Source organism: Saimiri boliviensis, chromosome 4, assembly GCF_048565385.1.
Source record: "Saimiri boliviensis isolate mSaiBol1 chromosome 4, mSaiBol1.pri, whole genome shotgun sequence".
NCBI classification, from domain to species: domain Eukaryota; kingdom Metazoa; phylum Chordata; class Mammalia; order Primates; family Cebidae; genus Saimiri; species Saimiri boliviensis.
The window spans coordinates 6,256,880-6,273,578 of record NC_133452.1 but is presented as its reverse complement, the minus strand read 5'-3'; the positions used below and the strand labels follow the sequence as shown (position 1 = coordinate 6,273,578).

The 16,699-nt window shown below is 38.7% G+C and overlaps 1 long non-coding RNA gene across 1 annotated transcript in view; it reads right to left on the bottom strand.

Moving 5' to 3' along the window:
* Nucleotides 1-16,699, bottom strand: part of LOC141584222 (uncharacterized) — a 46,128-nt gene that overhangs the window by 9,283 nt on the left and 20,146 nt on the right. The gene's annotated exons all lie outside the window — the stretch shown is intronic.

Below are 16,699 nucleotides of genomic sequence, written 5' to 3'. Positions count from 1 at the left end.
AAGAGACACAAGACAGATGATTTTTCTCTCTGCCATGTAAGGCCACAACCAGAAGATGGCCATCAGCAGACCAGAAAGAGACTCACACCAGACACTCATCTGCTGGTGCCTTGATCTTGGACTTCTTGTCTCCAGAACTTTGAGGCATAGCCTGTGGTATTCTGTATTAGCAGCCAGATCTGACTAAAACTGAATGTGACTGTCTGGGGAGATGGTCTTTAAACAGGTAACTAAGTGGAAATGAGGTCACTAGGGTGGGTCAAATAGAATATGACTGGTATCTTTATAAAAAGAGGAAATTTAGACACAGGTACAGAGAGAAGATTAGGTGAGGACACAGGGACAACACAGCCATCCACAAAGCCAAGGAGAGAGGCCAGGAAAAGATGTTTTCCCAGAGCCTCAGAAGGAGCCAAGCCTGCCAACATCTTCATCTTGGACTTCCAGCCTGAAGAAATATATTTCTGTCATGTAAACCACCCAGTCTTTTGTATTTTGTTATAGCAGCCCTTGCATGTAATGTACGCTCTTTATAGTTAGATACAATCAACATAAAAACATTCCTCATGCCATAAGCAGAACTTGATTGTGTTTTCCTGGTAACTTGGTTTTTCAGCTTATTCCCCAAAGGCCTCTGAAGGAGAAGGAATGAACACTAAGAAACATATTTGTCCCTAGTTTTGCAAATCAATGAATCTGGGTTTTTCTTTAATGCCTATTTTCGGTGTCACTGTTCATGTCAAATTGTGACAACATTTTGAAGTATAATTCTATGAATGTCCAAGTTTTTGGAATAAAGAAATCTGCAGCTGCTCTATTCAACATTCACAGAACTTCTGACTCTAGTCTAGCAGTTGACACACCTGGATCAATAACAGAACATTATTTATTGTCCCTTTAACATGAAAGAGACAATTCTTGGCCAGCTGTTGTCTAGTAATGCTGATCTGTTACAGGCTGTGCAAAGTAATGGATGCTGCCTCAGCAGACTCAGCTGGATGGTGGAGGGTGTAACGCAAACTCAGGTTCACTGCCTTTCTGGGTCTGAAAATGTTCAGTTTGTTTTTGTTGAGAAACAAACCACCTCAAGACACAGTAGTTTGACAAATACGCATCTTTTTAGCTTGCAGTTCTGGGTAACACTCGGTTTAATGGTTCTTCTAACCTGGGTAAAGCTCCTTTATATATCAAAGGTCAACTCCCAGGCTACTTGTGGGCAGGCAGAGGTCATCTTCAACTGGGACCCGGCCTCCATCTTCAGCACGCCAGTGCAGGCTATTCACACACTGCTTCTGAGAGAGGAAGTGGGATGTGCACACTTCTTGGGACTTGTCTCAGAACTAGTGCAAGGTCATGTCTACTGTATTCTATTGGCCAAAGGGAGGGACAGAGCCAGACCAGATTTATGAAATGGGAAAAGAGCTTCCTCTTCTGGTTGGGGAAGGAGTAGAGATGCTGCAGTCACATAAGAATCACATTATAAAGGCACAGTCATGGGAAGTAAAGTGTTCTGGCCATTTGTGCAATCTACTACATTATCTGGACTGTAGGGATAGTTTATTGCTATTCTTAAGATTTTAAGAAGTAAGATACTTTTTTTTTTTTAAGAAAGAAATTGTTCACATGCTACAGAGTTACAGTTACAATGGCCCTTTTGGTCAGTCATTTACCTCAGAAATGGATGTTATGACCACATATTATGTTCATTTTTTGGATGGCCCAGCCCATGTTTCTAGTTTCTCGAGTTAATAATAGGTGGAGCTAACACTGATTGAGTGCTATGTGCCAGGCACTGAGCTAAGTGTTTTCAATATCAGCTCATTTTAAATGGTCACCTTCTGAGGTGCTGCAGCCTAAGCTCAGAGAGGCCAGCTCTAGGGCACCCTGCTGCCACCAGGTGGGCTCCTCCTGCTGTGCCCCCACCATCTGACCAATCCCTCTTGGAGAGCTATATAAGAATATTCATTAAGACTCTGTGCTTTTATCAGCCTTACTGTCTCACAAAACTGGCTCTACTTTGGTTGTCAGCTTTCCCTGGACAAAGTGTCAGAAGCGCACTTTTAAATATTCCATTCTTTCCTGGCATTGGCTCTCTGTTTTTGATACAGTTGACTTTTAGCACATTGGGTGGAGCTTCAGATTCAGCTGCATATTTTTCATTTTTCTCCTTATCTCTGGCAGAATATTTCACTCCCAAAGCAGTGAGAATAATAACACCTTTGCTACTCTGCATCGATTAGTAATTCAGTTTCCTATTTGAGGCAGATCACCATGGTTAGACCACACTTTCTTTCATCTCCAGTATAGCAGGAATAATTACTAGCACACCTACAGAGAGTCGACTTTTAAAAGGTGATTCTGATTTATAAAGCAGGATGTTAATTCACGCTCCTGCGTGATGGCCACAAAACTGTGGAGGACATTCTGGAACTCACCGGAATCTTAAGTGGCTGGAAGTGGCAGGAAGTGGAGGCACACTGAGAAGAAACAAAAAAACAAAAACAAAACAAAGCACACACACAAAAACGAAAAACAAAGAAACAAAAAGATAGCCATTACACTGTCTGTACCTTATACCAAATTTTTTATAACGATTTATGTTTGAATAACAGTTGGTAGCACACAAGAACCTCATCTATCTGATCTATTTTTATATCACAACACCCACATGGGGCAGATAGTAAGGCCCATTTGAGCAGTAAGAAAACTAATATCAGATAGGCTACATGACTCTATGCCATCCCAGAATGAATATGCAAAATGACTGGATAGTGGTTACAGCAAAGGAACTGGAGTTATCCTTCTGACCTTCCACTTTGATATTTGTCACATAGAGGCTGTGTAAAGTTGAGTGACTTATTTATAGTACTTTATTGGCAAAGCTGCTCTGAGATCTAAAGGAGTTGCCATATCATAAAACACTTAGAATATTACATGGAACATGGTTAATACAATGAAAGTGTTAGTTCTCATGATAACTCTCCCTAAATGATATTCTGTTCTTCCCTGATTCAGATCCTATGTAATTTGCACAAATACATTTATTCAAAACAAAAGGTAATCGTGATTAATTTTTGAACAATTCATCAGTGATCTCCCACAAGAAAATGACTCACAACATGAAATAACTAATTGAGGACATACGGATACCTTTTGTTTGACCATGTATATTTTTTTTAAAAAGTCAACTTTTTAAGCACTCATAGATTTCACATAAAATGTATATATGAGTTTCTCTGAATAAAAGCAGTAGTAGCTAATAACACAAAGACACGTTCCGGTTGAACTGAATTGCAGCTTCCCATCTCGCACATCTTTTCAAAGAAATGCCTGGTCCTCTCTGATGGTCCACTCTCACCCTCCACTCCATTTTTTTTTTTTTTTTAATTCATGGCCTACTTTATCCACACTGATGTTACCTGCTTGGTCCCTGCAACAATTTGAGTGTGTAACCTTTTCTTTAGAAAATAGAAGACTCAGAAACAACATTTTGGGGGTGCCTATTTAGAGAAAGGAGAAAACAATTATAAAACATACACCATGGTCTTCACGAAGAGGCAAGAATACTGAACCTTTGACTTCGCTTCCTTTCTAGACTTTTAAGCTATACCTCGATTTCTACAGAATTAAATTCATTTGTAAATTTCTGACCTAATTTCACTGTGGCTCTCATCAGTGTTTCTTCTTGCAAGGGTAATGACAGAGAACAGTGTTTGAGGAAGAGAATCATAAGTAAAATAGCAACTGCATGTACTTTTGGTCTCCAGAGATCTCTCTCTCCACACTGCACAGCTGTCAGTGACATTTGTTGTTAGCTGCTGCACTGGAGACCTAGATGGTAAAGAACTGAAAACTTTTCCCTTGGCTTTTCTGTCAAGTTTGAAGCCTCCAATGTCAAAGCTTTTTCCTGCTTCAATAATATCAACTTCATGGAAACTCCACCAAATTGCTACTTTTATCATTGTTTTGGGTTATTATTACTTTTTTGGAGTTGTTCCTGTTTGTAAAGCTTTCTATATAAATTATACATCTGGCAGGTAGTTGAGTGTGATGACCCATGATGTATGCAAGACGAAAACAATTTCCATAGAGGTTCCTGGCTTCGTTTTCCTTCTTATCTAAATGGAGGCTTGGGAACCATCCTCTAAATGCCATGCAGGTAAGTCTACTACAGGCAGAAGAACTCACTGATAATGTATATGACAGAATCTGTCACATTTAATTATTTCTCAAGAGAAGAACTTTCTAATAACCCAATTTTCTAATAACCTACTTGACATGACATTTACATGTGGATGCATCACCTTCAACCACACCTGACTTTTCAGAATTAAACACCTTGCCTACTCATTGCTGCAGACATCCTGGCTTCTGTGATTTACAGAGTGGCCCAGCCATGGTCACCAAGTTTTTCCTCTGCTCTTTAGCATGTGGCTGAGTCCTGCAGGCTCAGGTTCTGAAAGGAATATATTACTTAGGCCCAAAACTCAGGTTCTAGCTCAGGAGCTGTTTCCTCTCACATGGGTTGCAATGTGCAACCTAACTTTTTGCCCCAAATATCTTAGCTTTTAAATCCATCATCTCATCTGCCAAGATGCCATCCTGAGATGCGAAGTGATCTCAGTGGTCTCTCTCTGTGTGCAGAGTAAAACCAAGTCTTCTTACGATGACAGTCATGGGTTCTTTGATGTGGTCCTATGCTATTTGTCCAGCTTCAGGCTCTATTTCTTTTTTTATTCATCATTTAACAGATGTTCACTGAACATGCACTATGTGTCAGGCACTGAGCTAGGTATTTGAGATAAACTTGTGAAGAAAAAAGAGAAAAATCTCTTTTCTCATGTTGTTTAGAGGTAGCAAACCATGGCTGCGTGCCACCTGCTTTGTAAAGTTTTACTGGACCCCAGCCATGCTCACCATTTATGTGTTCTCCAGAGTCTAGGCTGCCTTTCTACTATGGCTATAGATTTGAGTGGCTGCAATTGAGACCACGTGGCCTGCAGAGGCTGTAACACTACAATATGGCCCTTTACAGGAAAGGTTTGCAGACCCTGCCTTCAATGCATGTGGACAGGCTGAGCACTATTCCCATTGCCTTGGTCATGTTCACGTAATTCCCTCAACCCAGAATTCCTATCTTCCTCCCAGCATACTAAAATCTTATTCTTCCTATAAGGGGCATTTCAAAATTTCTCTTCATTCTAAAGTCATTCTTGGTTTTCTGAATCCAAATTTGCCTCTATCTCTTTACTCCCTGTTTAACTATCTCTTTTGTCTTATAATGTCAGGAATTATTTGCTGGTCTACTACCCTTCTAAATATGTGGTTCTGGGATCAGGCACTGATATGGTTTGGTTCTGTGTCCCCACACAAATCTCACCTTGAACTGTAATAATCCTCACATGTCAAGGGTAGGACCAGGTGGTGGTAACTGAATCATAGGGGCAGTTTCCCCTGCTGTTCCCATAATAATGAGTGAGTCTCATGAGATCTGATGCTTTTATAACCATTGGCATTTCCCCTACTGGCCCTCATTCTCTCTCTTGCTGCCTGGTGGAGTGCCTTCTGCCATGGCTGCAAGTTTCCTGAGGCCTCTCCAGCCATGTAGAACTGTGATTCAATTAAACCTATTTTTTAAATAAATTACCTAGTCTTGGCTATTTCCTCATAATAGCACGAGAACAGACTAATACAGAGATCATATTGGACTCACTTTACATGTACCCTCTACCTCTAATAGAGAAGGCAGCAAACTCTGCAGAAATCAAATGACAAAGGTTTTCTGAAAGAACCAAGAATTTTTCTGTTATTATCTGGCAGGTAATGTAATTATGTAACATTATATGTGTATATATAATGTTAAATCAAGTTTAGCCTAAATCTGCCTCCTTATATATTTTAAGTTTGGCCTAAAAGTTTCTCAGTACATTGTGAACTGTAACCTAAATGGAGTTGTCTACAGACTGCAGCTTACTCTCATGTTAATCACTGAGTTTTGGCTCATCAAAGGTGGCCAACTGTTGAAACCATGTTGCAATAAAGCAAACTCCAACCTGTAAGCAATCTGGCTATTTCTGTATCTCACTTCTATTTTCTGTATGTCACTTTAACTTTTCTGTCTATAAATCTTCTACTGCATGGCTGTGCTGGAGTCTCTGAGCCTACTCGGGGTTGGGAGACTGCCCGGTTTGCTCTTTGTTCAATTAAACTCTTTTAAATTTAATTCACCTAGTTATATATTATATATATTTATAACAATATATAATTCACAATGTATTTTGCATACTCTATCTCTCTGGGCTAAAAGTTGTCCCTCAGTGTGATAGCATGATATCCTTCAGCATGGATCATCCTGTTCTCTCACCCAACAGAGTGATCAATGGACCCTTTCATTCCCCCCAACTGGACTGTTACAGAAAAACCTGTCATTTTAGGTTAGTATTTATTGTTATTTTTTTAACCAATTGATCCAGGAATGACCTAATTTATTCTTTCATGTCTTACTTTTTAGGTAAGCAAAATTAGACCTTGGATTCCTGAAGATAGAAGCACTGGTCAAATTAGTACAGCAGATGTGTTCTTAGGGCCCCTCCTTGGCTCTTAGGAATGTAAGCTTTTGTTTCCCAAATGATAAGGCCCCTACTGGTTTTAAAGACTCTGCAATCTCCAGAAGGGGTCTGTGAAAGCACAGCTTGTTAAATTTACAGAAGTCAAAGCAAACTCTGAAGATGTTTAATTATTTTTCTTTTCCTAGGAAAATAAAATTTGAGGGCTACAACTCAGCTTTACAAATGTTTTGCAAATAATGTTTGATTCACCAAGGCCCTGTGAACCATCAAACTGTGTGCTGGATCGTGAATACTTAGGGGTCTCCCCAACCCGATCCAGCCATTTCCACGTCCTCCTCCTTGACATTATGAAAACACAGACATCTGGCTGCAGCAGATACACATGAGTCCCCACAGAGGCAGTGGTCCATGGCAACCTTCAGATAATCTGTAGCAGGATTTTTCTGTGTTTCCTGGAATGCTTGTAAGTTTCTTACAAGCAATTATGCTGACTCTACAGTGATTCAAATTGCCCCTTAAAATAGCGGAAACAACCAAACCAAGAGCTATCTGCCAATAATATTGGCTACAGAGAGAGTCATAGATATCCATGCGAATGTATCAAGCAAGTAACGTAATTGAGAAGCTAAATGACGTGTTTGGTACATTTCCCAAACTGATCCTTTCTAAAAGGAAGTGCAGTGACATGGGTGGATTCTCATAAGGAGCAATAATTTCTTTGACATATTTTATTTTTTATTTTTATATCACCTAGGCTGGTCTTGAACTCCTGGGTTCAAATAAACCTCCCACGTTGGCTTTCCAACTGCTGGGATTACAGGTGTGAACCTCCATGCTTGACCTCTTTAAATATTTTCTAAGTTAGTAGGCTTTTGTGTGTAGATGCATTATGTAAATATGAGAGAAGATACTTATGTTCTCATAGAATTCTAACTTCTGACTTTTACAGTTTAAAAGTTTTGTTGCAAATATGACAGAAGTGAATAGACATTATTTAATGTGTCACTTAGGAGGTTATGTGGACTTTAGTTCTGTTAGCTACAGATGTGGCTACTAGGCACTAGCCTCACTCACCGCGTGAATATTACAAACAATTCTGGGCACAGCGGTAACCGCGGCCATTTACTTTGCTAATGTTTCTTTCATATTTTATTTCCTAACTTCTATAATATGTTAACATTATTGCTCGTTTCATTTATCTCCTAATCAAATCTTTGCATAATATGCCTATCTTTTCCACATTAGTTGAATTATGTCTCCTCCAAAAATGACATGTTCAAGTCCTAACCCCTAGTATCTTGCAACCTATCTTATTTGGAAGTATGGTCATAGCAGATGTAATTAGTTAAGTTGTAGTCATACTGGAGTAGGTGGCTAATCCAGTATGACCTGTGCCCTGATTGAAAGCAGGCTGTGTGAAAAGACAGAGACACAGGAGGAAGGCTGTGTAAAGACGGGGTGGCAGGGATGCATCTACAAGCCAAGGACACCAACGGTTGTCAGCCAAGTACTGGAAGCCAGGAAGCGGCAAGGAAGGGTTCCTCTGCAGGTTTTAGAGGGCGTGGCCCCACCAACATCTCAAGTTCAGACCTGTAGCCTACTCTGAACCTGAGATACAAATTTCTTTTTCTTTGTTTTCTTTGTTTGAGATCGATTCTTACTCTTTTTCCCAGGCTGGAGTACAGTGCCACAATCTCCGCTCACTGCAACCTCTGCCTCCCAAGTTCAAGGGATACTCCTGCCACAGCCTCCCAAGTAGCTGAGACTATAGGCGTGCACCACTACAGTCAGCTAATTTTTGTATTTTTAGTAGAGAAGGGGTTTCACCATGTTTGCTAGGCTGGTTTCAAATTCCTGACCTCAGGTGATCCTCTTGCCTCGGCCTCCCAAAGTGCTGGGATTCCAGGAGTGAGCCGCCACCCCAGGATAAAATGCAAATTTCTGTTGCTTTAAACCATCTTGTTTATGACACTGCTATGGCCACCCCAGGAAACTAACTCAAGACCCAGGTATGGGCTTGCTGTTCTGTTCTGTGATGTCCTCCCTGGGCCTCCAGATCTGCTTACTGTGTGCTCTGCCCCAGGAGACTGACCAGGAAAGCTGCAATCAATACACCCAACTGCCCTCAAACTTTCATCTAGATTTGGCTCATGGGGAGCTCAGGAAGGGGAATAGAGTGAAAAGGGTTGAGGTAAGTTATTTATTACCCAAGTCCCCTCCCTGTGAGGTTGCTTGGGCTTGCTTTGCCTCTTGACTCAGAACCAGGAACACCAAAAGTGATCTGTTTTTTCATTTCTCCAAGGATCCTACATAACTAGTGCTATTCTAGCAGCAAAAGAAGTTGATTCATGACGTACGATGGATGCTGGAGCATGCAGGTCTCACTTCTCTCACTGACAAATTTCCTCTCAAAACGGTCTTCTCCACACTTGCCTCCTCTTCCTGGTTGTCTCCAGGCTCCAGTACTCCCCTCCCCTAGGTTTAGGCGTCTGCTGTGCCACCAGGATTAGCCCCACATTGCTGCACTAACCACTGGGATTCCCTGCACGCTGCTCATATCCTCATAAATAGACTCTTCAGTAAATATTTCTTACTCTGTACTAACATTAGTTCAGAGAGATCCATTTCCTTCTGAGGCTTTTACTGCTGCAATGCCTCTTTATCAGAAACATAATTAAAATATGTTCACCATTTGGCCTCTCTTCAGCTTCCTCTCTTGGAATTGCCTTCCTTTCTATAGCCATCTGTCAAATCTGGCAACTCCTGCTTCAAAAGGAGATTTCAGGCCAACCTCTACTGAGGGCTAGTCTGGGAGGGGACCTGAATGAAGTAGGAGGTGATGGCTGGCTGCTTGTTGAGCAACACTGCAGAGGGAGGGGCTGCCAGTGGCTAAGACCACAGAAACAGTAGAGGCAGGGGCCACACCACCGATGAACCAATCCTAACTGTTAAAGCAGAGAGTAAAGGTGAGCGGATGCTGGACTCGAGGTGTGGTTCAACTCCATAAGGATAAGAGGGAGCAGAGTCTACAATGGTTGAGAAAACCAGGAAATGTACTGCTATATAAGGAGGTTCAGGTCTCTGATTTGTGTCTCTACCTAGTGTATGTAAATTGTGTCTCTCTTAATTCCTAAGGGAAAAACAGAGGCAGCATCTAACAAGAACTAGACTAATTTTCATTCCCTTTAGAAAACTATCTTATATTCTTCTTTCATATTTAGTATTAATCTCTTCTCCCATACTTCCACAGTATGAGAATTCTGCTTACTGTGAGTTAACAACTATTACATTACCACACTATAATGGATTCACTTAGAGTGGTTTTTGAGAGTTAGTTACAAGTTCATTCCAAGACCAATATCTTGAGCAGAGATACTGTGATCACAGTAAATTGCTGAAGTTAGCTGACTACCAGGTTGTCATTCATTACAGCTAAGTGTGCCTTATTCACTTATTCAACTTCTTCAAAACACTGCTGGAGTCGTCCTTTCCTCACCACTTTCTCCATGTCCCGACTACTTCTCATTTCTGGAATGTTCTTCCCTTCATATATTCTCATGGCTCACTCCATGACCTCTTCCAAGACATTGCTCGAACATTCTTTCTCAATGAGGCCTGTCTACACGATGTCGACTCAGAAATGCAACATCCTCCTTTCCTTAAGCTTAAGCACTTTGGTTTCCCCTTAACATAATTTACTTCTTTTTCTCTTTTATAGAAATTATCATCCTGTAACATATTATTTAATTTCTGTGTCTATTACCTTTATTACTTATTGCATATATTTCTCCAATAGGATGCATGTGTCTATGAGGGCAGGGATCTCAGATTATTTTGCTCAGTGGTGTGTTCTAAGTGCTCCAAATAGTGCCTGGCATAGAATACATAATCCATAAATAATTTAAATAAATATGTGGAGTCTAATGGACTAGCCCACCACAACAGTACCTTGCCTTGAGGTCTGATATGTAGATAAGTTGGCCATTTTCTAGAGCGGGCAGTGAGGCAACCTTGTAGCCAAGCAGAGATGTACCCACTAAAGAAATCATAAAGCCAGGTGCAATGGCTCATGCTTGTACTTCCAGCACTTTGGGAGGCTGAGGCAGGCAGATCACCTGAGGTCAGGAGTTCAAGACCAGCCTGAACAACATGACAGAATCCTGTCTCTACTAAAAATACAAAAATTAGTCAGGCATGGTGGTGCATGCCTGTACTCCCAGCTACTCGGGAGGCCGAGGCAAGAGAATTGCTTGAATCTGGCAGGTGGATGCTGCAGTGAGCTGAGATCATGCCATTGCACTGCAGTTTGGGAAATAAGAGTGAAAATCTGTCTCAAAAAAGAAAAATCATAAAAATTATTCTGGGCCAGTCACTCTGAAAGTAATTCCATGGATAAACTGTTGCAAAGAATTTTTTTCTTTTCTTCTTCCATTGTCATTTCCTTAAGCTACCCATGACATTTTAATAAAGTGTAGTTAAAAGTTCAAAGCTGGATGGACTGGGACAAATGAAGAGAAGGTTAATTCTATGCTAAGGGTGGAGTGATCAGGGGAGGAAGCAACTCTAGCCCTCTTATCTTCTGTTGGTAAAGATCCACCTTGGCAAGCAGGACAGCAGTGGTTCTGGCATGATATGTGGTGCCCAGGGTGGAAAGGATTCATTGTGAGGGTCCAGGCAGTCATAGAGGCTGAGCTCAGGCGAAGGAGGAAGAGGCAGGGAGCAAAGGGGCTAAGGGTCTTCTGTGCTTGCAAGTAAACCTTATTTCTCTTTCACTTCTGGGTTGGTGAAGTCCATTCTGGCCACAGATTGATTTACATGTAAATATATTTAGATGTTTGTACAGATCTGCATGTTATTTACATACATGTAAATAATGTTTACATGGATATGCATATGCATATACATTTTAACTAGATTGTGATTTTTTTTTTTTTTTTTTTTTTGAGACAGAGTTTCACTTTTGTTGCCAAGGCTGGAGTGCAATGGCGCAATCTCTGCTCACTGCAACCTCCACCTCCCGGGTTCAAGCAATTTTCTTGCCTCAGCTTCCTGAGTTGCTGGGATTACAGGCAACCACCACCATGCCCAAGCTAATTTGTGTATTTTAAGTAGAGATGGAGTTACACCACGTTAGCTAGGCTGGTCTCAAATTCCTGACCTCAGGTTACCCATCCACCTTGGCCTCCCAAAGTGCTGGGATTACAGGCGCGACCCACAGGGGTGCTCGGTGACTACACAGGTGTGCCCAGCAACGGTGATTCTTTATAATTCACAGACATGCCTTATCCACACATTTAGCCTAACACTGAGTGCAGTATATTTCCAAGATAGACCTTCAGTATTTGAACTCAATTTAAATTATTAGGCATTCTAAAGACATTTTGAAGGCAAAAAATTTTCTGAGTTGAAGAGTTAGCTAACTGAATATACCAATTATTATTTCACAAGATTAATTCAAGCAGTAATGGGTAGGTATTTAACATTCATGAAGAAAAGATGTAACCAGTTTCCAATGTATGATTCTAAGAAAATTATTCATAGAAAAAAATGAGAGAAAATGGATTCTTAGTGTTTTAACAACAAATATTATTGCATGTCGCAATGTGACTGCATTTTTAAATTAAAAATAAAATAACCTAAGCTTGATCTATAAATGATTGCTTGTTAACGGTTCAAGTGACATGTAATAAATCACTATAATTGAAATGAAGAATTATTAAGAGTGCAATGAACAATAGAACATGTCTATGTAGGTGGTTCCAACTTGAAGAAAGAAGGTAATAAGACTCTTACTTAATAGCCAGGTAAAATATGTCAGAACCTCTGAAAAGGAGCACTGAAAACTTCAAAGAACTATTAACATTCAAGGGAAAAAAGGAGCAATAAAAACAGAGAGTTCAAAGGTAAAAACCTGTCAATATTTCAGAAATGGAAAGCATTACCCAATTAATAGTGGGAAGGAAAGGTGGAATGGGTGAAGGGATGATCACTTATAGGATATCTGTTGGTGCCAGATACTATGTAAATTATATTGCTCTTACTATTTCTTCGTAAGATATTTTATGAGATTCCTATGCTACCAAAGAAGGAGGTAGAAGAAAAAAACACATACATCTGTCTGTCTGTCTATCTCTCTCTCTGTCTTCATGTAAGAATGACAACAAGAGAAAAGGAAACATAAAAGTCTTTTTCATGTAAAGAAAAGCATGGCCATCATTGTCTTCCTGGGTAGGTGTCCCATGCAGTGGCACAGGACTCTGCTCACTCAAAGGGAAGCACGCTGGGAATTATGCTGACACTGTACTGAAATTCTTAAAAATTTTATATTTGAACTTGTATTTTGCAAGTAAAGGCCAATGGAACAATCTGCATGCAGGGGAGCAGAGGAGATATACAAAAAGGCAATGTGTAGGCTGAACATTTGGCCTTGTCAGCCGGCATGTGTACACAAGCCTGGGCACTCTAGTATACCACATGGGCCTGAGAAAGAGCTTATGGGATGAACCTGGGCTCAGATGGCAGTGAGGACAGTGGAGTAGAAGCTGCAGCTGTGGCAACAGCAGTTAGTCTGGGGAGAGAGAGGAGGGGCTCCGCATGAACAGCACTGGGGCCCATGGTGGGACACAGTCTCAACATTTCTACCCCTAGGCATCTGTATAAATATTAGCTGTATGGCCTGAGTGCTAAGAAAGAAACTGTCAGTGCTCAGTGGGAACATTTTGTCAGTAAACTATTAACAGTACATAAGAAGTGATGCCAGTAAATGTGGTGAAGTAAGGTTCTCCCAATATTATTTTGTCTGCCATAAAAGTGGTGAGAAAATTTGAAAAAAATTCAAAAGGAAAATTATCAGAATAAACATCTTAAGAACTGTGGAGATTGACCAAAGGTTTACAGAAATCAGAGAAGCATTTATTCAAGAAAAATGGCAAATCTTGGCAAGAACAGTTGGTTTTGTGGTGTTTTCATTTGCCATATTTCCATCACCCACTTTCCACTTCCACAATATCCTTGAAAAATAGTGGCCCACATTTTTAGTGAAAACCAATAGACTGGCAGCAATCAAGGGAGTAGAATGAATGGTGCTAGAGTTCTTTAAAGGTCTTATACCCAGAAAATTGTCATTATTTGATCAAGAACCTACTTGTAAGACATTCTGTATTTGATTTGACTCAGAGTACTTTTACTGGGAAAACAACAACAACAACAACAACAACAACAACAACAACAAATATTTTTCCTAGAGGTGAATGTCATTAAAATGAAACAAAACAAAATAGGCCCTTTATTCACTTCACACTCTAAAGGTAGCTAATAATAGTTTGGATGAACCATAAATGGACCAAAAACATTTAAGTAAAAGGTAGGATATTAGATACCCATGGGGTTTTTTATATGCTATGAAATGTTCCTGGAAATCCAGAAGGCTAGGCACATGCCCAAGGCAGTGCTCATGCTCAGGACTTGCTAAGGAAACGTCTGAGAGGATTCCAGGCTCCCGCTGGCTAATCTTGACATTCTGCAAAGCAGGAGGCAAAGGCTAAGGTAGAGGTGAAAACATGTAGACCAGGCAATGATATAATCAATGCCTCAACACCCACAGAAATCCCCTTGGCAATAGTAAAAGACTTATTTGATATAAGCATTAAAGGCAATCTTTGTTCAATCCATTAACTGACCTCTAAGCTACCTGGGCAGAGACTTTTGTAGTCACATATGACAATGAACACAAACTTTGCAGAAGTACTTCATAAAACTCAAAACAAGAAAATGGTAACTACAAAAAAAAAAAAAAGCTAAAACAAAAGGTTCTGGGGAGGTGTGAGAATTTGATATCTGAGTTAGTCACATTATGTTATTGAAAATGTAATTTTCAAGAAAAAAAAATGTAAGTCATGCAAAGACACAATGAAGTATGGTCCTTATACCATGAAAGGCTTCCTTGAAGAAGCCTACACATTGGACTTACTAGACAAAGACATTAAATTGGCTATGCTAAATATTCACAAAGACCTTAAAAAAAAATCATGTCTAAAAAACTAATGAAAAATATGAGAATGATGCTTCACCTAATAAAAGTACAAACAAAGAGGTAAAAATCATATTTCAAAGAACTAAACAGAAATTCTGAATTTGAAAGGTATAATGACTGAAATGAAAGATTCCCTAGAAAATATGACATAATATAAAAATATGTGACAACAGCAACACAAAATAGAGTGGAAGAAATAAAGCTACTTAAGAGCATTTTTTTTGCATACTACTTGTAGCAGTATACTATAAAATATTTATTTAACAGAAATGAGACAACAATGAAGAAAGAGAGAAAAAGAGAAATAAAACTATAAAAAAAGAATGGTAAAATGGCAGATGCAAATCTATATTAGTAGTAATTACATTAAATGTAAATGGATTAATATATTAAACACTCTCATAAAAAGGCAAAGATTGGAAGACTAGTTTTACAAAAGTATGATCCAACTATCCCATCTAATATAGACACTTTAGAATCAAATAAACAACTAAGTTGAAGTAAAAAGACACAAATATACCACAAAAACAGTAGTGAAAAGAGAGCCAGAATAGTTATACTAATCTCAGACAAATAGACTTTAAGACAACAATTGTTATTCATGTATTTTCTAATGATAATGTTAATCCATAAAGAAGAAAAATGATTATAAATATATAGCTAACTAGTAACAGAACACTAAAAAAGAAACACGAAACAACTGACAGAATTGAAGAGAGAAATCTAAAATTTAAAATAATGCTTGGGGATTTTAACACTCTACTTTCAACAATGATCAAAACTGTAGCCAGGATATAAACAAACAAATAGAGGAAATGAGCACCATTATAAACCAGAAAGACCTAACAGATATTTCTAGAAATTGTCACCCAAGGACAGAAGAATTTACATTCTTTCCAAGTACACAATGAATATTCTGCAAGATAGGCCATATATCAAGTCATAAAACAGTTTTCAATAAAATTGGGAGGATTGAAATCATACAAAGTATGTACCCTAATCACAAAGAAATACATTTAAAAATAAAAAAGCAGGAGAAAATTTGGGAAACTTAGACATGTGTGGAAAGTAAACAATACATTCCTACATGGCTTAAAGAAGAAATCATGTAAATAAGAAAATACTTTGAGATGGATAGATATGAAAAGATAACATACATAAAAACTATGAGATGCCATTAAAGCAGTGCTTAGAGAGTTTAGAATGGAAATAAATTAACATTAAAAAACCTCTAGCTAGACTGACCAAAAGAAAAGAAGAAGATTTAAATAGTTTCTATTAGGACTAAAAGAGGAGGCATTACTACCAATAGCACAGAAATTTGAAGGATTATAAATGAAAACTATTAGCAATTGTATGCAAGCAAATTAAACTGTCTAGATAAAATGGATGAGTTTCAAAAAACACAAATTATTAAAACTGATGTTCTTGTATTAGAACTTAGAAGTTCTGAACAGATCTGTAACAACTAAGAGATTGAATTAATTCTCAAAGAATTTCTCAGAAAATGAAGACCAGAACTGGATAATTTTAATGATGAATTATACCAAATATTTAATGAATAATTAACACAAATTATTCTTATACACTTATCAAAAGAGAGAAGACAAAGGAACCCTTCTTATCTTATTCTATGAGGCCAATTTTACCCTGATACTAAAACTATCCAAAGGCATCATAAAAACAAAATTACCAATCAATATCCTTTATGAACATCCTCAATACAATATTACAAAAAGGAACCCAGAAGCATATGAAACAAATTTTACGTTATTCCCAAGTAGTATTTATCACAGGATTGCAAAGTTGATTCGATAATTGCAACAAACCACTGTACAAAACCAGATTGTAAAAATTCAGGATAAAAATACTTGACAAAATTCCAAAGTTTTTCATGATAAAAATACTCAATAAACCAGGAATATAAGGGACTTCCTCAAACTGATAATGGGCATTTATGAAAAATCTGCATCAATCTTAATTGTGAAAGACTGAAAGTTTTCCTCCTAAAATCAGGAACAAGACAAGGATATTCATTTTGCTGCCTCTGTTCAATATTGTACTAAAGATGCTAGACAGAGAAATTAGGCAAAAGTAA